Raw genomic sequence first — 27,321 nt, 5'->3', positions numbered from 1 at the left:
ACAGAAAGAAGCTGTGTCCTTTAGTACCCGTGAGTTGCTCTCAACTCTGAGAGGATCGTCACATAAAGGCAATGAGAAGCTGAAAGGAGCCGAGAGACACAGTCATGAACAGTCTGCTTTGCAGAGACTTTCCAGAATACGGTCCCCGCAGCTTGTTAAGGAAATCCTCGTAACACAAAGGCAAATGCCATCTGATTAAAACTCCTTTAAAAGACATGCACTGAGACGGCAAAAGACTTTCAATGCTGGAGCCTCTAGCCAGACACGTAAAGGACTGCATTTACTCCTATGCCGCACGCAACAGACCCCTGTCCTGGAGAAACAAGAAGCAGGAGTGGATGGAAAGTACTGAGATACCTGAGATTTTAAGGCCTCCGCTGATACTCCACTCTGCTCACCAGGCATGAGACGTGCCGTATTTTTTAAATTACTTTTTAAAGATGCTTTAAAAGGAGAAAGAGATGAGGACTAAGGAACCCACTCGAAGGCTGACACTACAGAAGGTCAAGGGAAAGCGCGCTCGGGAAAATGCAAACGGGATGAGTTACAGTCAGAAATGACAGTGCGGGAGCACAGACAGTCCCGGGAGAGGCAGGAAGCCAACAATCTTAGAAACCACGTTCTCCGCAGGCACAGACGGCGGCAAACAGGGCAGATGTAAGGTACGTACAAATATCTGCACTCCTGGCCTCCAAATTGGTTAGACAGCTCTTTCAGAGACGTCTTGAACAATCACCGGAGAAATTTTCACAGAGCTGGGTGGGTAAAGGAACAGGCAAATCAACAGGAGATATTCACAAGAAATGGCAAAATTAGGTGGGGGACGTAAGATTTTCCATTGCAAAACCGTTTTAATTTTGTTGCATGTCTAAAATTTTTCATAAGTTAAGAAAAGAACACCTTAAAACACCCCAAAGAATCTAATGTCTCAAGGCCCAACATGGGGCAACAGTGAAAAGGTGGGTCGGCTTAGGCAGAGACGACAGGAAAGAAAGACCGTTGGTTTTGGTGCTTTTACATATAATCACCATTTTATCACAACAAATCTGAAAGGCAGGATTATCTCCATCACGCACCCCCCCACACACACACACACCACACACACCCCTCTGAGGCTCAGAGGGATCTTAACCAAGTTAGAGATCAGTGAATATTAAGCCTGATCAACCCTGGGGTCAAAATATGTATGTTAGCACAGTTCCCTAGTGGCTTAGTGGGTTAAGGATCTGGTGTTGTCACTGCTGTGGCTCTGATGGCTACTGTGGCTCAGGTTTGATGACTGCTCCAGGAACTTCCACATGCTGCAGGAACAGCCAAAAAAAAAAAAAAAAAAAAAAAAAAAAAATGCATGTAGGTTTAAAGCCCTAAAATCTGAATATGCCTTTATCATTTATCTTCCACAGGTATCCAGGAAAGTGACTCTATCTCTGATTTACTTGGAAAAGCACTTTAAATATTGAGAACATGTGAGATACACTTCATAAAACATAATATTTTGTGTAATATGACTTGAGTCCTTTATAATTTTCAAAATTACCTGACTCACGCTTATCTTATTTGTATTAGGGTTATTTTGTGCACATCGTTGTTTTTTGGCGTTTTGTCTCTTCAGGGCCGCACCCACGGCACGTGGAGGTTCCCAGGCTCGGGGTCTACTCAGAGCGGTAGCCGCCGCCTACACCACAGCCACAGCAACGCCGGATCCTTGACCCGAGGAGCAAGCCTGGGATCAGACCCACAACCTCAGGGTTCCCAGCTGCATTCATTTCCGCTGCGCCGCGACGGGAACTCCTATTTTGTACGTACCTCCTACAATTCTCTCGGCACCGTCAGCCCGTGAAGTCACGATGCCGACCTGACCGAGACCTACGTCCTGTGGCGGCGCCTGCAGTGGTAACGCAGCCAGTGTCTGCTCCAGACAGGGACGGGGTCCACAGAGCCGAGATGAGAGGTGGCAGGGACACCGAGTCACATCCCTCTCACTAACCCCTTGAAGGCCCAAGGGCAGAGTAAATGCCGATGATCCTTCCAGCTAAACAGCTCACCTGCTGAGCTAGGGCTCCAGTCTATTCCCAGCAAGGACACGAAGCCTGAATCTCCAATGGAGAGTCTGGCAGGGCTTCCAAATGCAAAAGCCTTAGTTTTGTTGTCTTTTAAAGTGTTTGGAAAGTCCTGAAATGTGGAGCTTAATGTGACTATCAAATGCTTGTAAATGTTCTGATTTCCTTCTGTTTTACTGGGACAGCGCGGTAGAAGTAAAGTGGAAGTACTTCTTGAAAATCCTACACTTGGCTGAACGTAACCTCAAACGCAACCACAACAGAGCTGAAATGTAACAGGTACCACTACTCCGCTCTCTAGAGCAAGTCTATGTGTAGATATGATTTTCCACAATATCCAGTGCGAGATGACTATCATTCAATGTAAGTAATTTCCGGGTTAGTTTAGAGAGTAGCAGCTGAACCGGAACGTGAACAGTGAATCTGGGTCATGCTCTTTGCGGCAGACAAGGCCGTTAGTTGCTTCAAGAAAACTAGTCAATAGTCTGCTAAATGGTCTCTCTCTTGCTCCAGTCCACTGTATGTACGGCCACCAGAGGAATCCTTGGAAAATAAAAATTCAATCATGTTGCATCTCTGCTTAAAATCCTTCAATGGATCCATGCGGCCTCAAGAGTGAGATCCATCGACGTCCTTGGCACTGCTTACGCAGCCTTCAAAGCCCTCATCTTTTAGGACCTGGCCCCCGACTCTTCTCCAGCCTCCCCGACCCATCTTCTCTCCTCTTTACCTTCGTTCCCTGTCATTCTACACGACCCGCAGCCCCTCCATTTATCTGCAATGAAATCCTTTTCTCCATCATACACTCAACTTGCCAAGTCACACCTCATCCTTCAAATTTTAACTCAAAGATCAATAAATCTCCTTTTCTTCAGCCTTCTTAGCTCTCTTCCCCAGACAATCACTTCCGCTGCTATGCTATGCTTACAGCTGGCTCTTACGCACAGTGTGTAAATACTGTACTATAATTATCTCTTCGCATACCTCTTCTCCCTACTTGACAGGAAGCCTAAGGGACACCTTATCATCTTTACACCCCTCAGGTCTAAGACACTGCCTGACAGTAGGAGGCATCCGACGGAAGCTCAAAGCCCTTCATCTGAACTGTGAATAAGGACGGCAGTTGCCCTGAAGGTCCCTGCTCGCGCGCTGTGACCCAGCTGGGCCTCCGAAGGTTCATGACTTTCATATTACCCCTGTGGCAATTTATTAACCAGCTCAATGCAAGCAAGACAAGTTGAAATGACAGCTTTGGCAACTAACGCCTCTTATTTATTACCAGGGCTAGTCTCTCACTAGCAGTGCCATGGATAAGCCTTCCCTGCAAAACAGTATTTATGGAGTATCTTCCACGAGGCCTGCGGGCACTGTGATTGGCTGAGGGGAATTCAGGAAAGTACAGGTTCTTACCAAGACAGGAAATGAACGAGTTCTTGAAAAATAACTCAAAACTGAAAACACAGGTGCCCATTAGAAGTAACGGTAAAAGACTTACGATGTAATTCATCATTTAAGGGCCAAGTGCCTATCCGAGCACTAAGGGATGTGCCGCTTCGGCTCCTCTTGCTTCACCCTGATGACGGCAGGCGTCACAACGGGGTTCAGGAGGAGGGAACCAAGAAGCAGCACGCGGCGCCCGGGCAGAAGGAAGGTCTGTAAGACCAAAGCCCGACCCTCCAAAAGCGTGGAGCCTTCCTGGTAGCAAAGCATCCCTACGGATCACTTAAGGCTGCTCTCCTGAATTCCAGCAGGCCAAATCTAAGCTGTTTAGCAAAAGTAAACTTCACAGTGCGACTAGACACAAACACGGTTTAAAAGAAAGAGAAACGGCAGCGAACCCTGTGGACACGGGGAATGGCACACACCCGCTGTCTTTCACCGGCTACGCCGCCTCCAGCTAACACTCCTGGTTGTGGCTTCTTAAGACCGCCATAGCAAAGAGCCACAAACTGGATGTCGTCGATAACAGGAATTTAACGCCTCGCTGTTCTAGAGGCTGGACGTCCAAAATCGAGTTGTCATCAGGGTCGAGCGCTTTGAAACCTGCAGCGGAGGATCCTGGCTCCTCGGTGTTCTGGGAGCCTCAGGAAACCACACAGGTCTTGGTGCTGATAGGGAGGCTGCTGCTCTGTCGGATACTTAAAATGAATGAGTAGAGGGCGGCTAGGAAAAAGTGAAATTGCCTTGAAGACAGCTGGCAGAAACAGGAACACCAAAGTGAGGCATTAGCAGGAAACGGAGAATGTCGCTGGACACAGGAGGAAGGTAATTCTCATTCTCAAGTGCCAGAGAATTCGTCTGAATTCTGCTCATCCCCTGGGGGAGCTCGTAAGTGACGAACTCGGACGTTTGACCGAGGCGACTTCTAAGCGAAGCCTTGCAATGTGGCTTAGTTCTTCTTTGGGGTTTATGACTATGAGAAGAGATAAACTGAGGAATGGACCATTAAGCAAAAAGGAACCAGCACTTGACCACCTGGAAAATTCTCTCCCTACCCAAACAGGGCCTCCCTCTGGAAAGAGGGCCGAGGGTGTGGCTGGACAATCACTTGCCTGACTCAAGGACGCAATCAACCACCTCGGAAGCCGGGAACAGAAACGCGGTTAACCAAGAAAGATCTGTGGGGGCCCCTCTGGTCGGAGGGTTTGGACGTCAACGAGCTGCATGGCAGACTGACCAGGTTTCTGAGACTTCTACATGAGCAGCAGCGCGGCCAGCCTAGACCGAAAGGAACAGAGAGGGAGTGAAATGAAGACTAACCCCAAGGGCCGAGCCGCAGATGCCTGGCACAATGGGTCCCTCTTGGGTTAGAAGGGTGGGCCTGTCCCAGCCGGCCAGCGGACAGAGTACCAAGCCACAGAGGACTATTCCCCGGTCTCGAGGTCTAATGGAATTTGCTCGGCTGGTCTGCTTTAGATGAATGATCCCTTTATTCTGGAGGCTGCTGCGGTGACAATGCTGGACCTTAATCTGTTGTGCCACAAGAGAACTCCCAACATACACTTGTTAAAAATCACCTACTTAAAGCCAGCATGTTGAGTGCAATAACTACTTCAAGTAAGCAAATTTGGTATGTGCCATTTCCAACTAGACTCTCTAAACTCCTAGAAAGCAGTAACTATATTTACAGCTGTCTCTGCCTCAGAGACCAATTTATCTGGATAGCAAAGGAGGGGCAGATTCAGAGCATATCATTTGTTTACCTTAGGTAACACATGTTCTATATACCAGGCCTATGTTAGACGCTAGAAATTCAGGAATGACAGGCATGGCCCTTGTCTTTGATAAGAGCCCTTGATCTAAAGGCGTCCAAAACAAAGTTCCTATCCTCTTCCCGGAACTTCCCCTGTGCGTGCAGGGTGGGGGTGGGGAGGTGGTGGCAGTCTGAAGGTAAACTGGCATATCAGAGGACAAGAAAACCATGAAGCATATTCATTCTCTTCCCCACCTCCACGTAGCTTGGAGTCAGGCATATTCCTTCATCAACTCTTGGTGTAATGGACAGAGCACAGATCAAATGCTGCAACTGATCACTTCATACCGCCTGACTCTGGATGAGTGACTTCATCGCCTGGCCTCATCTTCTTTAACTGTCAAATGAAGATAGATAAGGGCTTTTTTTTTTTTGAATGGCCACACCTGCAGCATATGGAAGTTCCTGAGCTAGGGTCTGAATTGCAGCTGCAGCTGCAGCCTACAACACAGCCACAGAAACAACTGATCTGAGCCACACCTGCAACCTAGGCCATAGCTTGCGGCAATGCTGGTCCCTAACCCACTACATTAGGCCAGGGAATCTAACCAGCATCCGCATAGAGACAACCTCAGGTCCTTAAGCCTCTGAGCCACAAGGGAACTTAAGATAAGGCCATTTATTGGCGTGGACTGCAAAGATTATTAACAATACGCCTGCCCCCCAGGAAAAGCGCTAAATAAGTGGAAGCTATTATTATCATTACTATTCTCATCATCAAAACTGTATTTCAAATTTCAGCAAGGCATGCAGCTACGAAAGCTAAAATACTGTCTGATTCCTCTTACATGAGGTCCCCAGAGGCCAAATTCACGGAGAGAGAAAGGAGAATGGTGGCTGCAGGAGCTGAACGGGGAAGGAGGAATGAGGAGTTCGTGTTAAACAGAGTTGCAGTCGGGGGAGAAGAGTAAGTGCTGGTGGTGATGGTTGTACAACAGTATGAAGCACAACATAATGCACCCTTAACAACGGCCAAGGCGTGTTCCCTTGCAGCATAGCAGGTTCAGGGTCCAGCACTGTCACGGCAGCGGCTCTGGTCCAATCCCTGGCCCTGGAACTATCACACTCTGTGCGCGCAGCCAAAAGAAAAAAAAAAAAAGGTTAAAAATGGTAAATTTTCTGTTGTGTATATTTTACTACACACACACACAACTGAACCAGGCATGGTTTAATGCTTACGGCAAAAAAAGACTAGGGAACAAAAGGACTGGCGCCTGCCCCACGAAGCAATGACATGTCCTGAGAGAGCAGACCCATCTACAGTCAACATGAACTGATGACTGATCTTAAACTGGCAGCATTAAATCAGAGCTATGTACATGTACATGGCTTCAGGAAATACTGTTTCCATTGTCCGGACATACCTTACTTTGAAAGATGAAGGGGGAGAGAAGGAGGGAAGGCAGATGAGAAGAAGGGGAAAAGAGGGAAGAAAGAAAGGAAAGTGAATGGAAGAGGAGGAAAAAGAAAGAATGAAAGAAACAAGTTTAAGGGTAAAACAACTGCTTTGAGTGACTTGTGCTCTGTCATAATAATGGGCAGTAAAAGCGATGCCAGTGGAGACAGGCAGGGAAGCTTCTTTTGCAAAAGTTATGAACACACAGTGGACTTCCTCACGGGGTTAGACTGTATAGTCTTAGAGCTACATAAGCATGTTTAATTTCATACCGAGAATGAAAACCTTAAGTATCGTCATACCAAGTCTTTAGAACATAAAGCCTCTTAGGAATGCATCTACGAAATATATATACCAAATGTAATAACAGCAAAAGAGACTTCCAAAACCCATCACCGAGCTTCGGGGGAAGAGAGAATTGCAGCAAGGAGCTCCGCAGAGGCAACGCTTGGAAAACCCAGAACAGTGACACCGAGGGGACTTTCTAACACAGGAATTGGGTCCAGACAACCAGGCTGATGGGTGTGGGGGCAGAGGTTTCACTTCTGAGAGGGGTAATTCCAATACTTAAGAGAACTGGGCAGGTACTCTAAACAGAAGGTGAGGATGGGGACCAAGCTGGCACAACGGGCCTGCATGACTCAGCAGTTTTCCAAGAGACTTCCCTGTTGAGATGAAGAATTACTTTCGAGTGCGTGCTGTGGTGCAGCTCAGATCACCGAGGAGGCCTGCGTTTGATCCCTGGCCCCGAGCAATGGCTTAAAGGATCTGGGGTGGGTGCAGCCTTTAAAAACAAACAAACAAACTTGCTCACTCATAATAACAGACTAGTAGAGAAGGCTAGAGAAAAGCCTGATCCACAGCAAATCTAGTCCAAATAACACAATTTATCCCTAAATTCTATAATGTGTTTCATCAATCTGAATTTCCTGAGAATTAGAACTAAACTCAACAAGGAAGAATTGTGAAAACCTTTAAAACGGCATAGTCTATCAAGGGCCTGCTGGCGCCTTCCAGATTATCTGATCCTGTAGGGATGCATGGCTTGGTCTGTCTCCGACCAGGTCTTGTACAACTTTGTTGAAAAACAACAGTCACGCAAAACACGCCTGCCCACTGCAAAGCAAACTGTCTCCGTGGATGCCGCTGACGCTGCCCTGCCAACGCTGAGCTCTTCTGCTCCCTTTGTAAATGAGTTTCCCAATGCCCAACGATGAGCACGTGGTGCTTTGAGTCTTCTTTTGAGCCTTTTGCACTCTCTGCTTCCTACATCAATTAGTTACTAAAATTTTTGTTCCTTTCATATCTGTGAGTCATGGTTTTACTTCTCCCGCCCCACGACCGACCTCTCCTCATTTCTTCCATCCTCCAGCCCCGGCAACCACCCTTCCGCTCTGCTCCGAAGCCTCAAGGTTTTGTCGAGTCCACATGTCAGTGACATCACGCAGTACTTGCCTTTCTCCGACTTACTGCACTTAGCATAATGCCCTCCGTAGTCACCCATGTGGTCACAAAAGGCAGGACTTCCTTGCTTGTTTAAGGCTGAATAACATTCCACCGTGTAGGTACACATTTGCTCTATCCATTCATCCACGGTGAGCACTTAAGCTGTTTCCCTGTCTTGGCTCTCATGAATAAGTGACATTACTCTTTTAAAGGAAAGTACCCTTCAACCTCCCCAGCGAGTCTTTGATTTCATGTGGGGGCAGGGATTGTGTGCGTCAATGTCTGTGGTAAAAATAAAGCTAGCTTGGGAAAAGTCCTAGGTTTAGTTCTTGTACAGTAAGTACTAGTTTCCAGCATCATCTGTAATTCTCACTAGTTTACACATCCAACGGGATTAATTCCTACTTTGCCAATATTCAGAGGCCTCCTGGGAGGATCAGGTGAGTGGATGACCTAAAAGCCTCCGGGTCACCCATAAAGACCCCAGACCTCACCATCCAGAAGGCCGTCAAAGCGGTCTTCCTGTAACATCCAGGAGACCCGCTTTGTGCTCCGCTCCAGACTTTCCCCGACTCCCCTTGCTTACGGGATGACACTTATGACACTTCGACTCCTAGGGATGGTAGATGGGTCTCTGGATGACCCAGCCCTTGCCTCCCTCTTGCTTCATCTCTAGCCACCCCTTCTCAATCTGAACACCAGAGTGACATTTAACTATTTACAGCGTCCCAAACACTGCATGCGCTGATACCTTCCATCCGAACGCCCTCTCCTCCAGGCCTTCAGTCCACCCAATAAACTCCTATGCATCCTTTAAAATCATAGACTACCTCTTCTGAGAAGCCTGCCTCACACTCTCCTGTACAATCATTCTCTCTTCCACGGAGTGCAAACATTTACATCTCAGTACGCATTGCACTATAATCTGTTTGTTAGTCTGATACTTCTGCTAAATTATGAGCTTGATGAGTGGGGTTGCTTCAGGTTTCTTTCTTTATCCTCTGTATTTGGCACATGGTAAGTGAGTGCTATACAAATACTGAATAGCTAAAATGAAATGTAAGGCATTGTTCCTATACCTCTATTTTCCCCACAGCAACTAGCACAGGATTAAGCACAAACCAGCATTTAGTAAAGAAATAATCTCTACCTGTTGTCATTTCTTACCATTATTACTATCCAATCTTAATTCAGGGTTGGGGCTGGGAAAGAGCGTATGCTGAAGAAATGTAAATCGATTGATAGTCAAACACCCACGTCCATTGGCTAAAGGCTTTTTATGGATAACTTAATTCTCACAACACCTATGATACAGGCATCCAATTTTATAAGAAAATAAGTGGGGGGGGGCGGGGGAGGAGGGAAGGGTTGGGAGTTTGGGATGGGCAGCTGCAAGCGATGACATACAGGATGGACAAACACAAGGCCTACCGTTCAGCACGGGGAACTGCGTGCAACGCCCTGTGATAAACCACGACGGAAAGCAACACACACTCGTGTAACTGAATTACTCCGCCATCTGGCAGAGACCGACACACCGCACATCAACCACGCGTTCATACATAAACTTAGACATTGTTGAAGAAAAGAGCAAATCATAAAACAAAATAAGCTAAGGTGCAAAGAATTCAGCTTCTCTGAAGTGGCAGTAAATAGCACACTTTCGGAGGTTTCACACACTCTCATCCATTTGACCCTCAAAATCTTGCGAGGTACAAAGGGCAATTGCTGGTACCCTGCATTACAAATCGAGAAAACAAGAGCTGGAGCGTGTAAAGGACGGCCTAAGGTTACAAAACTAGGAATCGCTGGGTCTAGGACTAGAACATCTAGGTCACGTGACTCCAAAACTTGTACTTTTTCCATAGGCCGAATAGCCTCTCTTACAGTAGGAGATCACTTATAGGTCAGTCATAAAACTACAAGAACAGGGAGTTCCTGTCATGGCGCAGTGCTTAACAAATCCGACTAGGAACCATGAGGTTGAGGGTTCGATCCCTGGCCTCGCTCAGTGGGTTGAGGATCCTGCGTTGCTGCGAGCTGTGGTGTAGGCCACAGATGTGGCTCGGATCCCGTGTTGCTGTGGCTGTGGCGTAGACCAGCGGCTATAGCCCTGATTAGACCCCTAGCCTGGGAACCTCCATATGCTGCAGGTGCGGCCCTAGGAAAGACAAAAACAAAAACCAAAAAAAAAAACCCTGCAAGAACTGACAAATTCAATTAAGATAAAACAAAACAAGGGTTCAGATCAGATTTCAAAATTTTCAGTCAAGCCAATTTCAGGGCTAATGCAGTTTTAACCTCCTTCTGTGCACACCTATACACACAGAGCTTCAGTGCAGGTCCACACACGACATCTAAGTAGCAGGCTCATCATCTGTATCTTTCCAGGACAACTACTTCCGTGTTTACTCTCGGCTGTTAACAAATCCTAGTCAGATAGGTCCCCGAGGGAGAGGAAACCCTAAAGCTGTCCAAGACCAAGTAAAAAGCTTCTATAGCTGAAATTTGCACCGAGTATTGATGCCCCGCCCAATTTATCCCAAATCAATACCGACTGGCTACTCTGTGTGTCAGTCCCCAGGCCAGGGATGTAAAGACGACAGGCCCTGAACCGTGTTCATCTTTGGAGACAGAAAGCAAACGCATTCTAACAGAATGTAACATGTGCTCATTAAAGGCGGAGACCAATCTGGTCTAAACAAATTGAAAAGGCTTCATAGAGGAGGTGATTTTTAAGCCAAACTTTAGGGAATGCACCTTATTTGCATTTTATTCCAGACAGAGAAAGAAGTTTAGGGAATTCTAACTGAGCAAAGGGCAATGGAAAGGTGTAAGTATCACATGATGTCCTGTAGAAAATGACAGGTGATTCAAACATAGGACAGACATCAGGAAGCAGGGACTGACCTGGAAAAATACATCAGAAGGAGATAAAGATCGAGGAACAGCACAGACATGTGGTTGCCAAGGGGGAGGGGCAGGGAGGGGGTGGCTGGGAGCCTGGGGTTCGCAGATGCAGACTCTTGCCTTGGGAATGGACGAGCAATGAGATCCTGCTGTGTAGCACTGGGAACTCTGTCTAGTCACTTACGATGGAGCCTGACCATGTGCGAAAATAGAATGCGTACGTGTGTGTGTGTGTGTGACTGGGTCACCCTGCTGTACAGTAGGCAAAAAAATTGTATTGGGAAAATAACTACTAAAAAAAAAAGACTGAGGAACATATTCTGCAGAATAGAAGTTTCCAAACCCTTTTTAAAGAACTGTCTTCAAACACATCTTTATGCAAAATGTAACAATAACTACAGAGCTCATCCGGTAGAGGGAAGAAAGGAAGCAGCCTCGTCTTGACCCCTCCCTGGAGCTCCTTCGCAAAGACCTAAAGCAGCCCAGTGCACCACGCGCAGCTCTTTGCAGCAAAGAGCTACCGCTTTGCGGTAAGTACAGAAACCGAGAGTAAGCAATTAGACTCTGCATTATAATTTAACAGAATAATTTTATGCTGTTAAACTTAATAACATTATGTGGTTTATACTTAGATTTTTAAACATTTCATGTTTCTAATAACTCATTTTTATTGAGTTTATAAAACTATTAGTTTACATGAATGAAAACTGCTCCTTCAACACATACAGTTTTAGAAGCACTGTCCTCAACATTCCACAACAGATCCGATTTGTGATTTCGAAAGGCAGAAAAATACTTCGTGGCTATTTAGAAAAGGAAGACCAACTGGCAAATATAAAGAATAACTAATACGGAGAAACAGAAAAATTAAGGTACTATCAGGACTACTTGTGTAAATGTGAGACGTGAGGCAAACAGTGAATACGGACCTTTAAGTTCACCGAGAAGGAGGACCTCTCCAGACGGAAGCAGGCGAGCAAAGCTCAGACGTGCGGTGGATTTGCAGAGACAGAAAGACCTAAGCCATCAATCTCGAGCTAAATTAAGTCAACAAATTTTAAGGTTATTTATTATACACGTAACATTATTTCTTAATTTTAATTTTTATTAAAGTGTGGCTGATATACAATGTTGTGCAAATTTCTGCTCTACCGCAAAGTGACTCAGTTTTGTATATTCTTTTCCATCACGGTTTATCCCAGGAGACTGGATACGGTCCCTTGCTATGGAACATTCTTTACTGAAACGCCTCCTACATACTTGGTGCTAGGGATACGACATGGAACATAGGACATGGTCCCTCGTTATGCTGCACACTTTAAACAAACAGTGAAAAAAGACAGCGTCTCTGCCAGCACGATAGACATTAAAAAACCCAAAGATATAAACAAATGCTTCATTTAAAACTATTTTAAACTTTGGTTTTTTTTATTACTCAATGAATCTATCACATCTGAAGTTGTATAATTTCGCTGAGTGATAAAAATACATAAAACTATTTTAAGTACTACAAAAGGAAAGTCACATGGTGCGACAAAACATCTCACTTTAAGTAGCTCCTGGGAGATGAAGGAAGAATTCCCTGGAGTGACGTCTTAGCTGAGATCCGAAGAATGAGCAGAAAGTAACCAGGCAAAGAAGAGGAAAGAACATGTGAAGCAGAGGACAGTCGTGTGAGGGGCACAGAGCATAAAGAGCCCACGAAACAGAAAGGAAACGTGATGGTGACGCACAGAAAGCCGCGCGAAAAGTGACAAGAGGTCAAAAAGGCACACGGGCTCATTCACTAAAAACGCTGCAAGCAACAACCCGGATGAATCCTGAAAACATCATGCTAAGTGAAATAAGCCCATCACGAAAGGACAAATATTGCGAGACTCCACTCATAGGAGAAACCTGGAGTAGCTAAAATCCGAGAGAGAGAGAGAGAATGGTGGGGCAGGGGCTAGAGAGGAGGCGGAAAGGAGAGTCAGCGCTTAGTGTGTGCAGAAGTAAACATGCAGGACGAACAAAGTTCTGGAGACGGTGGTGATGATGGCTGCCTAACAATATGAATGTACCTCCTGCCACGGACTTGTACTTAAAACAGTCACAATCGTAAATTTTATGTTATGTTAACCAGAGTGGGTTCCTATCGCTTCCAACCAAAGACCCTCAGGAGACAGAATGTGGTACACGGAGGAGGGTGAGATAAGCGCCTCCCAGAAGCGCAGGGCCGGCCGATTCGAGGCTGCGCACAGGCGAGCGCGACCTCCACCGCGAGGAGGCGGCCGCCCTAATGTGATGGGAAGCAGCTGATCAAACCGCAGCAGGCAACACAGGATGTGCTGGCCACACAGATCTTACAAAAAAGAAACTGCCTAGTATGAAATAAGGGAGATCGTCAAAAGATTTACAGCCTGTAAGATCATACCAGTGCATACTGGAGATTATCAGTCCTGAGTTAAACTGGCCAATCTGAAAGCACTGGAAAGAAAACACTGCTTCTGTAAAAAAATTCCTTCTAACCAGAGCCTGCACAGGAGCCTTGCTGAGCTGGAAAACTACCCAGGGCTAAAACAAATACGGTACACACAAAGGCGGAAAGGCAAGACCTACAGCTATGGATAAGACTGAAAAATAAGTTCCCATCGTGGCACGGCGGAAACGAATCCGACTAGGAACCATGAGGTTGCGAGTTCACTCCCTGGCCTCGCTCAGTGGGTTAACAATCTGGCATTGCTGTGAGCTGTGGTGTAGGTCGCAGACATGGCTTGGATCTGGCATTGCTGTGGCCGTGGTGCAGGCCAGCAGCTACAGCTCTGCTTCGACCCCTAGCCTGGGAACCTCCATATGCCCCTCAAAAAGACAAAAAAAAAAAAAAAAAAAAAAAAAGACTGAAAAATAAGAGTCCCTTGGCACGCCCTAGGGTCCCCCTCAAGCATCTCTGTTTTGAATTTCTCACCTGACAAAGCTTGGGTACAACCCAGAAGCAAGAAGGAGATTAATATCTCCCTTCCCTAGGCCCTATTTAAAATTAAGTGAACCAATAAATTCCTCCCTCCCACCTTGGCTGCAATCCATTTACAAACAAGAAGTGTTAACAACCACCGGTATTTTAAAACTGCAGCACTGCTTTTTTCAAAAGGATCACCGGAGCGCTTCCCCGAGTCTACAGGAATGATCTTCAGGCCAGGGTATCTGCTGCTTCCCAACAGGTGCTCCAGACGGTCAGGCAAGTTGGGGAAACACGAGCTTAGGCTGAAGTTTAAAACTGAACACAAGTCTGGTTGTCTCCTCTTACGCGGTATGAAACGGCAGTTGCTGTTGCCCATAACACAGAGGAAAGACATTGTAACAACATTTATCTAGGACGTACTATGAGCCCATCACTGTATCCGAATCCACCGCGGCACACTGTGGGCACTAAAAGGTTAAGACATCGCTTTGCCTTCAGATCTTGTTAATTTGTAGAAATGACAAGACCTCCTAATACACTGGGGACTGATGAACCTGTCCAATCAACAGAAAGATCTAAGGATCTTTTGGGTAAATCAGAGGTGGCAGGCATAGAATTTAAATCCCTATCCATCAGACAACAGAACTACTTCCAAAATACGGTCAGTGTAAAATACAGTTCCTTCTCACCATAAGGTAAAGGAGCATACAAAGAAAAAATCAGATTTAATACATACAGTCCATTAATTCAAATTAGGATTTAACTGACATGCACTGAGCACTTATTTAAACATTTACTGTATTAAATACCTAAATAAGGTTTTCACTAATAATCAGAAACATCAACAAATTAGTACATTGTCTGAATTCTATTTTCAGATAATGATTTACTTAAATGCCATCATTATGGAATTTAACATATTAAAAGAAACTTGTTAGTGTTGAGAATAAAGACGTCAACAAAACATTATTTAACCTTTTACCAAATTCAACTAGCTGTTCTCAAGAAGACAACTCTGACATCTAACTCTCAAGGTCAGCATAAGAAAATCCATTTACTGCTAAAGCAGTCCAAAGAATTCAGCCCGACAAGCAATCCTTGCATTAAATAACTAAGTTGGAGGTACTGTGGGAACAAGAGGGTTAGAGTTGGGGAGTTTGGAAAGTAGGTTCTGGATCAATAAAGAAACAAGAGAATTGTTTACTGATACTTATCAACATTCTCTAAGCTTTCTAGAGAAACAGGACATCCAGGGTCATTAAATAAACAATTACGAGATTCTGAGTGGTTTCCTTTTTTAAAATCTTTATTTTCTTATTTATTTTGCTTTTTAAGGGCTGCACTTGTGGCACGTGCAAGTTCCCAGGCTAGGGGTCGAATTGGAGCTACAGCTGCCGGCCTACACCACAGCCACAGCAACAGAGGATCCCGGACCCAGTGAGCGGGGCCAGAGATCTGAACCCACATCCTCATGGCTACTAGTCGGATTCGTTTCTGCTGTGCCACAACAGGAATCCCCTGCCTGGTTTCCTTCAACTGACGAGGAAGATACACCTAGCGAAGGAACTATAAACTGTTATTAAGAGATTTCTCAAAAAGTTTTTTCTTAAAACCAAATCCAGGAGATTTGCATTGATTTTACCCCAAGAATCATACTCATCTTATAAAGTATTCATTGATATTAGAAAAAACAGCTGGCCAGCTCACACTCATATATGGTGACAACAGGTATTAGCACTTTTTTACAGTGTCACACAAACAGCTCAAATAAAGTAACACTCCCCTCTGCACTGAATCATTTTTGTTCACAAGCCAGTTTGGGTTCTTAGCCACAATCCCTCCAAAATAAGCATTTTGTGTTTTCATTAACAAGTGGTATTATGTGATAAGAATTTCCTTTACATTTGTCTGAATCCTCTCTGCTGACCAGCACTTGTGTCATCTACATATATGACACGAAGACAGAGAAAGTTTACATGGCATACGCACCAAGCATACACAGAGCGCATGTGAATCTATCAACACACAGCAGTCTGCTGTCCCTTCAAATGAATCAATCGAATTGGAAACATTTTATGAAGATATGTGTTTTAAATAAATCGCAAAGAAATAGCATATAAAATTAATTTAACTGCATTATTACTTTTTAAAAATAAGCTTTTATTTTAGAGCAGTTTTACATTTACAGGAAATCTGCGCAGATAGTTCGGAGATCTCACATTCGCCACACACAATGCCGCCTATTGCCAGCATCTTACATTATCAGGGTGGCACACTTGTTAAAAGTAATGAACCGGTGCTGATACACTACTAACTAAGGACCGCACATCACTGAGGCTTTCTCGGTTGTCACTTAATACCCTTTTTCCATTTCAGGATCCCCTCCCAGGAGGAGACGTGACATTTAGTCTCCATGGCCTCTCGGGCTCTTTTTGGCTGACTTTCCTTCCTTGATGACCTGGATGGTTTTGAAGAATACTGGTCGGGTATTTTGTAGAAGGTCCCTCAATTGGGATTTGTCTAAAGATGTTCTCACGATTAGCCTAGAGTCAATAGGTTTTGGGGAGGAAGACCACAGGGAAAGTTATAATAACTTTTTATCGCAACTATCACCTGGGTAGTACACTCACTGAGGAAGGAATCTTATCTTACCCTCACCTTTGCATCTTCAGCCCACAGCTGGTAAATGTTTGTTGGTTAAGAAGGAGGAAGTGGATATACACCTAGGGTTGAGGGGGTACAGAAACTCTGCGATTTATTCAAATTTGAGCACTAAGCCTCAAAGAAATTGTTCGTGTATTTGTTCAAATTAAAACATAAGCATGATTCACTAAAGTGTTTCATTCTGCAACGATCCTTATAGTTTACCTATATTGGTGAGACAACATAATCAGCTAAAAAAAAAGTTAATTCTTCCAAGTAAACCTTGCCTCCTGCACTGATGGAGCCTCGCAACCGTGCAACACAGCCTGTGGGTAGTACGTGTTGTGAAGTGGAAAGATGCTTTAGGATTGATCTGGGTTTGGTCTGGGTTTGTAACTGAGGCTGGTCTGGGTTTGTAACTGAGTCCTATCACTAATAGACCGTACAATTCTGGCCAGATAACGTTTGTGTCTCAGTTTATGTATAAACTAGAACTAAAAAGACGTATATGAGGGTGGGTGAGACCAATGTATGTTTGCACTCTGCAGTGTGTCTGACAGATACTCAAAAATGTTTATTGCCTTTCTTAGTACGCTGGAGTAGCTATGCTTTAACTACCTTCTGGAACAAGGTGGGATATGTACAAACAGAGAAATGGCCATGGTTCCTGTTACGCTGGGTAAACAAACTGTGAAACAGCTGCATGTGCACCCTGTTTTCTAGGTACTTGACACCCGCCTGGTATGTAGCAGCCCTCAAACATTTGATGCTTCTTCCATCAGATTTCTTGGGCCAAGAGTCGAGAGACTCAAATCCCAGTTTTCCTGACCCCGGACAAACCACGGCCCTCCTTTGGGCCTCAGTTTCTTTCCTGAATAGTTGACCTAATAGTCACAGAGCTTGAGAGATGGAAGAAATCTTAGAAACCGCCTACTGCAACCCCCTTGCCGAAATCATAAAGCCAGTGAAGGGGACTCCTGGCCGCCAAGCCGTAATCCTTGCCACACACTGCCATGCTTGCAAGGTCTCTCACCTTCTCACTTAGGAAATACTGGAAACCGAACTACTGACCTTTAGAAGATCATCTAGTTCTGAGCAATCCACTAAATCAGTAACAGCCTAAACTCTATCTTTATGAAGGCCAAAAGCTACAGAAGAAGCCCAAACGGTCCACATTAACCCTAGTTGGCATCTTAGAGGCACTACGACAGGCAACAGGGATGAAAATCCCTTCCATCGTGTTGCCACGTCCTGAGTAGAGAGAGGACCTGCTGTGAGTGGAGCCCCCACTCCCCCCCTTCATAACTCCGAGGAATCGTAATCACTGGCCCACAGGACTGGTGGACTGAATCGCAATGAGCCTGAGATATTCGCACTTCTGTTACCTTGATGCCCCTTCCCGGAGCTCAGGGCACAAGGTTCTGCTGTGTGTGTTTAATGCGATGACCCTCTGTAGTGTTCCTACTTTATCTCCTGGGGGCTTTTCACACTGCTCACTATCCCCTTCTTTCTGAAACATACTGGTTTTTCTTTGGCATTCAAAATGCCACGTTCTCTTGATTTTTGCTGTAACGCACTGATTCCGAGTGTAGTTCACCGGCCAGGACCACAGACTCTGGACCCAGACTGCCAGAGCTCCGCCACCTGCCTGTCATAGCGGGTTACTTAACTTCTACGTGCCTACTTCTCCCCTGGGAGGGTTACAAGGTTTACACGTGCACAAGATCAGGGAAATGCTGTACAGACACTGGCTGCTGTTTCTGCCCTCCTCCGTTTCTTCCTCTACTACATTTCTCTCACCCCACCGACTCCACCTGAGGGACGCCATCCGTGCAAAGGGTCTTTGCTTCCGTCTGGAAGGCCTTCTCTCCTCACTCGATCTGGTGAGTCCTTCTCAGCTTTGAAGGTCCAATTTAGACGTCACTCTCTCCGGAGGCTTTCCAAGGACCACGTCCCTCCTTCTGCCCTTGTGTTCCCATATTACTTTGACTGTATTTCAGCGAGACTCCTCTGCACACTAGATTGAATGAGGCTGAGCCATTTAAAGTTGCCTATATTAGACCATTTCAGACCCATAAGAACAGAATTTTACATGATTCATCCCAATTACATTTCTTTATATTTCTGCTGCTCTTTCCTTGCCCACATTAAGCTCATTTACAAGGACTACATGCAACTATTCTTTAAAGATCCATACATAATACAATATTTCAGATATATAAAAAAGGATAAAGAATAATGGGTGACCATTACAACCTAGTTGAAAAAGTGTTTGCCAGTATAATTTAAGCCCCCTGTGTGCCCTTCCCAGCAATACTACCAGTCTCTTCTTCCCACCCTGCCCTCAGATATACCCGCTATCTGTAATACTTTGATGTTTATCATCACCATGTATTTCTTTAAACATTTATTATGTAAGCATGCTTCTCTAAATAATACATGAATGTGTTCTGCCATGTGCTTTATTTTCTCAGCTTTTCATTTGTGAGATTCATCCATTACTACATAGATCTAGTTCATTCACTTTCATTATTGTATGGGATTCTATTAGGTAAACATACTGCAAAATTTTCGTTCTTTTTTTAATAGGCGTTTAGACCAATTGGAATTTCCTGCTGGAGTGTTGCCAAATATTTTAACTGTTCTCTTTACATGTGCACATGAGAATTTCTAAAGGGTAAGTACCTGAGAGTGGAGTTGCTGGACTGCAGGCCGTGTGCACTGCAGTTTAACAGCCATCGTCCCCGAACTGTTCACCACGGTTGCCCAAGAGCCTTTAACTCCACACTCCCACCCCTCTCGGTATGGTCACACTTCGTAACTTCCGCCAATCTAATAGCTATGAAATGACATCTCACCAGAACTAACTTTTCTACAGGAACGAATAACCAGCAAATGGCTAATAAACATGTAATTTTCCACTTTCATACCTTGTCTTCTGCTGATTTGTCTTTTTCTAATCTATGTGTAGGAATCTTCTGTTATTACAGATAGTAATATTTAGCTGTTATGTGTACCATAATTATACTCTTACTCTGTGGCTTGTCTTTGCATTTAAAAATTACGGCATTCATCTTTGTCATTTTTTTCGTCTTTTTGCCTTTTCTGGGGCCGATCCCGTGCAGCATGTGGAGAGTCCCAGGCTAGGGGTCCAATCAGAGCTGTAGCCGCCGGCCTATGCCAGAGCCACAGCAGTGTGGGATCCGAGTCATGTCTGCAACCTACACCACAGCTCACGGCAACGCCGGATCCTCAACCCACTGAGCAAGGCCAGGGATCGAACCCACAACCTCATGGTTCCTAGTCGGATTCGTTAACCACTGCGCCACGACGGGAACTCCGTGCTCTCTTCTTAAATATCTCCAAGAACGAGTATTTTGGCTCTTGCGTTTTCTATTATACTTTATAAAACATAACGAATAAAATAGCATTTTATTTCCATCATATTTGACGCCCCAGAGAAAAGCCTACAAAAGTGTGAATATAAAGCAATTAAAATAAGAAAACACTTAGAAATGTGCCTGTAATGGGCACAGTGATTAAAATGAATATACAATATGTACATGCTTTAATTTTAAAAACTAACAATTGTTATCGTAAATGCAGAGGGGAAAAATGATGTAGCAGCCTTCATATGCTTTCAATTTAAAAAAACTAACATACGATGCCTTGCAGCAGAACCAGCAGGAAGTTCAAAGAGCAAAAAGTCTTAAGAAGTAAGTCACAGGAGGCAATGGATCACTTTGGACCGGACAGGGGATGTGGAGGAAGAAGACTTGGCTTTGACTTTGCTATTGGTATTTAGCAGTAATGTGGCGGGAAGAGCATGTACTTCTCCCGCAGCTCAGTCCCCATCAGGTTACAGGGGCCACAGTGATCTGACACCCACCTAACAAGGTCTGTAATGTTTAAAATTCAGCAGAAAAATGTATGCTATCCTTCAGTGGTATGCAATTGTCATTACTTTCTTCATCTTCCCCTCTCCTTGATGACAGCAACCTGCATAACTGTGCGATCATTTTCCAGCAGGGCTCAGTCAGAAGAGCCAGCACAGGCAAGAAAGAGAGGTTGGACTGGGATTTTGCCCAGACAGGGACAGCAGAGCAAGGGAATGAAAGATAATAGCAAGAGATGAATGGAACAAGCGAGAACCTAAGAAACCGAGGCTGGCTAGGGAAGGAAGGAAAGATGGGCCTTGATAAGGTTAAAGGAAAGGTCTAGTAAGGACGGATACCGGTCAGGTAGGAGAAATCTGAACAAATCTATGTCTCCACTTGCAATTTCAGAGGCGGGCCATCGCTGGGTGAGAAGGAGGCCCACGGTGTGACACGGGAGCTGTTCAGCTAAAGAGACGACCGCTTCAGGTGGAAAGGCCGCCGTGCTGAACAAAGAGCCGTCCAGGTGAAAGCTGAAGTCCTTCAGAATGAGGTCAGGAATGGAGGTGGAGAGAACTGCGTGCGAGGGCCTAAAAGGCAAGGGCGCTGCAGCCCTTGGGCCAGGCAGCTTGGGGGTTTTAAGAAGGCAGAGGAGGGACAGTCTAGAAATGTGCAAAACAGTGGTGCATAAAAAAGCAGTCACCCTTCTTTCTCCTTTGGCAAGGAATGGTCTGGGAACCACTCCTTGGAATGCTACACCCACTTAAAAGGGCTACAGAGCAAGTGATCTTACTTTCCTGGCTTCCACTGAAAGGCCAGAACACATAAAACACCCAGTAAAATGGTTAGCAGTGTAGGAAACTGGAGTTTCAGAGAGCAAGTGGAAAGGTGTGAGAGGGCGCAAACAAGCAGGACTGGGAGAGAGGAAGGGGACACACCAGGTCGAACAGGAATAACAGTGCAGAAGACAGACAGGTGACAGGTGACTGGAAGGGCTGGGACAAAGGTAACAAGGATATGACTGGCGGGGTTTACATGACCAAGGTTGTCAAACTGATTCGTCCTAGCAGGTCCCTGATGGCTAGGGAATGAGCACTAAGGCCTTGACGATGGTCTGGTTAAATTCCCTCAGTTACAGCTTCGGGCTGCGGGGAACATCTGAGTACTCAGCATGCCCTTACTCACCTCCTATAAAGTGCTGTACACACACCACCTTAGGTAAGCCTTACACCTCCCCCTTCCCTCCTCTGATGCGGGAGGGAGCTAGGATCACAGCAGCAAGGTGACCAGCCCTGGACTGTGTAACTACTACTTAGGGACACTGAGGACCCAGGCCTCTTTTTCCAGCCTCCCTCAGCACGGCGGTGTCAAGAAGAGTTTGAAATGAGAGCATCTTGAGTCACTGTCTGCTAGTGAGATCTTGGATGTCTGACTCCACTAAGCCCACCTGCCCACAAGGGCATTACAACCACAAAAGAAGCCCAGGAGTTACTTTTTCAAACTTAAAGGTGTCCTACAAAATGTGGCATGTCTCATGTGGTTCACTTCACACACAAACCCAAAGTTTCTGGGTTAGTACCTAGAGGTTTTACAGAGCGGAAGCTGAGTAAAGAGGGAGAATGTCCAGTTCATGCCTCCCGCCAACCGTGGGCACGGCTTCGCCACTGACTGTTTCCTGTCCACCCGCCGGCCGCAAGGGGCAAAAATCTCCACGGGCTTCGTCATTCAGGATTAGCAGGAAGGATGCGGGAGCTAGGATCACAGAAGCGGGGTGACCAGCCCCGGGCGCTGGCCTCCTACTTTCCAAGGCCAGGAGCAGACGCTTCAGAGCAAACAGCACGGGTGTTAGGAGACCTGACCACAGATGAAGAGATCAGAGTCCTGCTTCCAGGAAGGAAGGTGAAAAGCCGTTCCTCCTCCACTCCTGTGTGGAAAACGCCTCCTCCTCGGAGGTTCCCCCATCCGGCGAATCACCGCCTACCGTCCTGGTCATCTGTCCTCTGCCACCCTCCCGGTCAACTCCCTGCACTCACGGCACCCGGGCCACAGTCCCCTTGTCTTGCCCGCACCCCAAGTCACCTCACTCCCCACGCGGAAGCCTCGTGCCGCACAGGAGCCTGCAGTGCCCGGCCCTCCTCAGCTGCCCGGCCTCCGCCTCTGCGGGGCCTCAACCGCCCACTCGCGGAGAACTTCACGTCGGGCAACTGACCTCTCCGAGTCCACTCCCTGAGCCTCATCTTTTTTCCTTCTTACTTCCGCCGCATCTGCTCGGCGATCTCGCTCAAGAAACCAAAAGTCCCAAACTGAAATCGTCACCCAGAGCTTCTGTCTCAGTTGAGGTCACCATCCCCTCCCTCGTCACTCGGACCAAAAGCCTGAGCTGGACTCCTCACCCGCTGACCCACAGCCCTCTCAGCAGTGAAGACGGGCTGCGTCGTGAGGCTGGGAACGCAGCATCGAGGCATAGCTCTCACCTTTTACTGACACGACCTCTTTCAGCATCTGACTCACCCACTCCACAAGGACTGGAAACGTTTCTTCTTCGTCTGTCCACCCAACTAAACACAGTCCACAGCACAGTGCCTGACACAGAGTGGATACACAACTACAAAGGTTAGAAGCTGCTGAGTTTACGTTCTCAGTATGATACTCACACCAGTTCTTTCTCAGAGGTTTTTTTTTTTTTTTTTTTTTTTTTTTTTTTTTTTTAGTATTTCCTACCATTAATTCCAACTCCTTTGAAGGGAAGGAACCAGAGCTTTTCCTGAGTCTGTATAATTCTAGACAGAAGGTGCTATACAAAGTTTTACTCAGCTTACATTAAAGAGAAACAGCAGTTGCACAAACATACCAGAAATCAAAACTAACTAAGCCACGGATCAGTTGAAAAATTAAGATATAGAAACAAAGATAAAGAACCAATTCTGTCTACTGGTGAGTGCTTATCTATGTTATAAAAACAGTAAAACTGCTTAGAACATAAACAGGGTCCCAGACACAAGAGCTCAGCATTTTTTCTACAAAGCCATCACATCTCTGCTAAGCTTAAAAAATTACTAACCTGCAGGGTTGCTTAGGCAGGGGTTTAGGACACTGGTAAAGACCAGGGCTAAGTGATGAAAAGACAAGTAAAAAATAATGCTGGTAAGGGAGCAAGAGAAAAAAACGTTCTTTTTCATACTAGTTTGGGCCTTCTGTTGGCAGTCAGGAGAGCAAAGAGTTCAGCGTAATAAGGTATTCCCTCTCCAACTCAATATTACATTGCATCGAATTAGCTCTCAATTCTTTTTTCAGTGTGAAAAATAATGCCTTCCACATTCATGGTGCATTGCCACACTGACACAGACTAGCTGATTTGATAAAGTGTTTAATAGACATTTTTTAAAAAATCAGGGTTAGATTTCCACAAAATAAGAACTCTTTCAGTTGATTTAAACAGTCTGTCTGTCTGCCGTCCTTTTTTCCTTTCTTTTTTAATGTTCGAAACACAGCCCAGAAATGAGGAGAGGACTAGGTACGTAGGCAGGCCAATCTTTGGAGCCAACAGAGCTTTTTGGAGAAACTTCACAGGTCTTGTCTCCTGTCTCACATGAAGACGCTTCCCTCAGTGGGGACATGGGCAAACCAGAGCTCCCTTAGCAGGGGATCCGAGAACCCCAGCATGTGAGCCACAAGGGAAGGAAGTGGAATTAGTGAAGACAAGACGGGACTACGGGGACACGGCCCCATCTTCGGGTACCCTAACGGCTGTCCATCGGGGAAAAGAACCAGGAAGAACCAGAGCAACTACTCCTTCCAACCAAAAAAAATATTTCTAAAAACCAAAGCTGTCCAGGAACGAAAGGGTTTCCCCGGGAAGAGATGAGTTTCCCACCCCGGAGGTGGTGTTCAAACACGCTAGTCCAATAATTAGAGCAGAACTGGGGATTCTGGAAGCCACTTCGGGACGGGATGGAGGAAGGGATCCTGGATACGTGTAACTTCCCGCTCAGTCTGGAGAAGTGCTGGGGTTCAACGGTCTCCTGGAAACGCCTTTCCTCTCTCCCCGGCTGGGCCGGCTGTGCCCACGTGTCCAGCCCTCCCGGCCGCGGGCTCACCTCCGTGCCCTGCGGCTCCTGCCCCGTCGGAGGTTCGAGCCCTGCCCTCCCCGCCCGTTTCCGGCGGCGCACGTGAGTTGTCCCTGCGCCAGGTGTCGCGCAGCCCACCCGGAGGCCCGCCGCTGACAGCTCCCGGCCCTGGGCACCCCCGACCCCCGGCGGGGCCACGCCACCCGCCGACCTCGGTCCTCGCCCACCCCGAACCGGATCCGGCCGGCGAGGACCCCCAGGCGCCCCGCAGCCCTCGCGTCCGAGGAGCCGGACAGCCACGCCGACTCCGGCCCCCCGGCACAAAGCCAGCACTCTCGGGCCGACGCGGCCCGCCGGCCGGGACAGGGCGACCCTCCGGAGGACCCCGTGTCCTTGGGTGTCCCTCGCCGGGCCCCGGGCGCCCCCTCCGGAGCCAGGGCCGCGGGCCGGACCCTGGGCCCAGCCGGCCGGGCCGCGGATGCCGAACGCGCCGCCCGGGCTCCGAGCCCGCTGACACGGCGGGGGGGACGGCCGCGGCCGCGCTCGGACCCCGGACAGGCCGACCGGCCGGGACCGACGGCCGGCCCGGCCCGACGCCGCCTTCTCGCCCCAGGCGGCCCCCGGCGGCGCAGGCCCCTCGGGGAACGGGCTTCCTCCGCCGGCGGAGGCTGCGCCGCGGCGCTTACCTGCGGGCGCGGGGCGGCTCACTCCCTGCCCGCCGCCATGTTTCCGCTGCGCAGCGAGCGGAGGCGGACGCGACGCGGGGCCGGGCGGGGGTGGCTCCGCGGAGCAGCGGCGGCGGCCGGCGGTCGGGCGGCGGGGGGCTCGACCGGGGCGGCGGCGGCGGCGGCGGGGGCGGGGCCTCACAGGCCACGCCCCCGGGGCCTCCTGCGGGGAGGGGCCGTGCGCCCGGCGTGGCGCCCGCGCGGGGGGCGGGGCGGGGCTGCGCGAAGAGGCGCTGCGGGCGGGGGGGTGCTGGGCCCCGCCGGCTGCCGCACCCCACTTCCCGCCTTCGCCCCGGGGACCCGGGCCCGCGCCCCGGCGGGCCCTGCGCGCCGTGTCTCTGGAACGGGTAAACTGAGGCCCGGGGAGGGCTCGGGGACTGGGTTCGAACCCCGCTGAGGCGGTCAGGCACCGAGGCGGCGGGGGCGGGGTCGGGGGGGGGAGGCGGCCCCAGGAGCGGCCAAGTCGGGGCCGCGGACGGGCCTGGACTCCCCGGCCGGCCAAGTGTGGTGGATGACCTTGAGCGAGTTACCTCGCACCTCTGCCCCAGGGCGCTCATCTCTGGCGGGATAACAGTCAGTCCAGAGGGTTGGCGTGCGGGTAAAAAGAGGTCAGTGCTGGTGGGGCCCACGGAACAGTGCTGGGGACCTAGTAAGTGCAGGCTCAGTACGAAGAAGCTCCCACAGTCCGGTCCTTGTGCACCCATTCGAGCGGCACACACGCAGGGGGCCCCTCCTTGTGCCGGGACGCAGACTCACTCTTGCAGCGAACCCTCTTTGCTCCCCTGGCTTGGTCCATCCCGTTTTATCTGGGAGGAAACGAAAGCGCAGGGGAGTTGAAGCTACTTGTCCAAGGTCACCCAGCCAGCAAATGACTGAGTGGAGGTTCATCTCCAGCCCGACTTCAAAGCCGGTGCGCTGCCAGCAGGGAGTCATCAGCTGTCAGGATGGGTCAAAGGAGGTTCGCTGAGAGTCTGACACTTTCAAGTTGGCTCTTGAAAGAGTCTGCGAGGAGACAGCTCATTCCAGGCGGAGGGAAGGATGCGTGCGAAGGCATAAAGAGAGATGATAGCCGATGGCTGGCTGGTGTGGCTGGCGAGGCAGGAGTAGGGGAGCCAGTGTGGCTGTGGTGAGGAGGACGTGCTGAAGCTTGGCTGGGAAAGGAAGCCAGAACGCGCAGGACGGCTTTGTGGGTCTAGAATGACACTCGACGTCCTTGGACGTCTAGATAAGAATTTATTTTGTAGGCCAAAGGGACTCCTAGGCGTCCCTCAGATCCTTTCCAGGGGTCAGTGAACTCAGAATTATTTTCATAATAATGCTAAATGTGATTTGCTTTTTTTCACTCTGATTCTCTCACAAGAGTTCAGTGAAAATTTCCATAGACTATAGGACCAATGATATTGCAGCACATTCAATGTGGAAACAGATTTAAGCCAGGTGTTGGAGAGATTTGTGCAAATGTAAGACACCACTTTTCTCATTAATATTTTATTTTACGAAGTACAGCTAATTTTCGTGAAAAATGTGTTTATGTTTACATGGAATTGGTTTATTATAATTTTAAATGAATACAATTTTAAATTTCTCAGTTTTAATTTCTAATATGGTCGATATTGCTAACGGTATATATGAGTACCTACCACAGGCAGTAAGAAGCTGTTGAAGTTTCCAGTAGGGGAGTGACTTAATTGGGTTTACATTTCAGATAGGGCTTTCCAGACCCAAGCCCTGTCTTGTTTGTTGTTTTTGCTTTGCAGGGCCACACCTGCAGCATATGGAGGTTCCCAGACTAGGGGTCCAATTGGAGTTACAGCTGCTGGCCGACGCCACAGCAACGTGGGATCTGAGATGAATCTGTGACCTACACCACAGCTCACGGCAACACGGGGTCCTTAACCCACCGAGCGAGGCATCCTCATGGATCCTAGTCGGGTTCATTAACTGCTGAGCCACAAAGGGAACTCCCCCAAGCCCTGTCTTGAGGGGTGAGTTCACAGGGCAAAGACAT

General features: G+C 47.7%; 2 protein-coding genes across 38 annotated transcripts in view; one reads left to right on the top strand and one right to left on the bottom strand.

The window, feature by feature from the left end:
* Positions 1–25,404, bottom strand: part of SCMH1 (sex comb on midleg homolog 1 (Drosophila)) — a 189,595-nt gene extending 164,191 nt beyond the window's left edge. For all 23 annotated transcript variants that reach the window (XR_002345255.1, XM_021096943.1, XM_021096949.1 and 20 more), the window contains exon 1: positions 25,275–25,404. The gene's annotated coding sequence lies outside the window, so the exon portion shown is untranslated. The remainder of the gene's footprint in view (positions 1–25,274) is intronic.
* The window catches only part of LOC102166622, a 116,969-nt gene continuing 113,395 nt past the window's right edge, over positions 23,748–27,321 (top strand). For 14 of the 15 annotated variants that reach the window (XR_002345269.1, XR_002345270.1, XR_002345268.1 and 11 more), the window contains exon 1: positions 25,540–25,660. The gene's annotated coding sequence lies outside the window, so the exon portion shown is untranslated. Of the gene's footprint in view, positions 24,691–25,539; positions 25,661–27,321 lie in introns of those variants that run through there. The other variant, XR_002345260.1, reaches the window with a different exon arrangement.

Source organism: Sus scrofa, chromosome 6 (genome assembly GCF_000003025.6).
Source record: "Sus scrofa isolate TJ Tabasco breed Duroc chromosome 6, Sscrofa11.1, whole genome shotgun sequence".
NCBI classification, from domain to species: Eukaryota; Metazoa; Chordata; class Mammalia; order Artiodactyla; family Suidae; genus Sus; species Sus scrofa.
The sequence above is the reverse complement of the archived record's forward strand: the minus strand, read 5'-3'. Positions and strand labels throughout refer to the sequence as shown.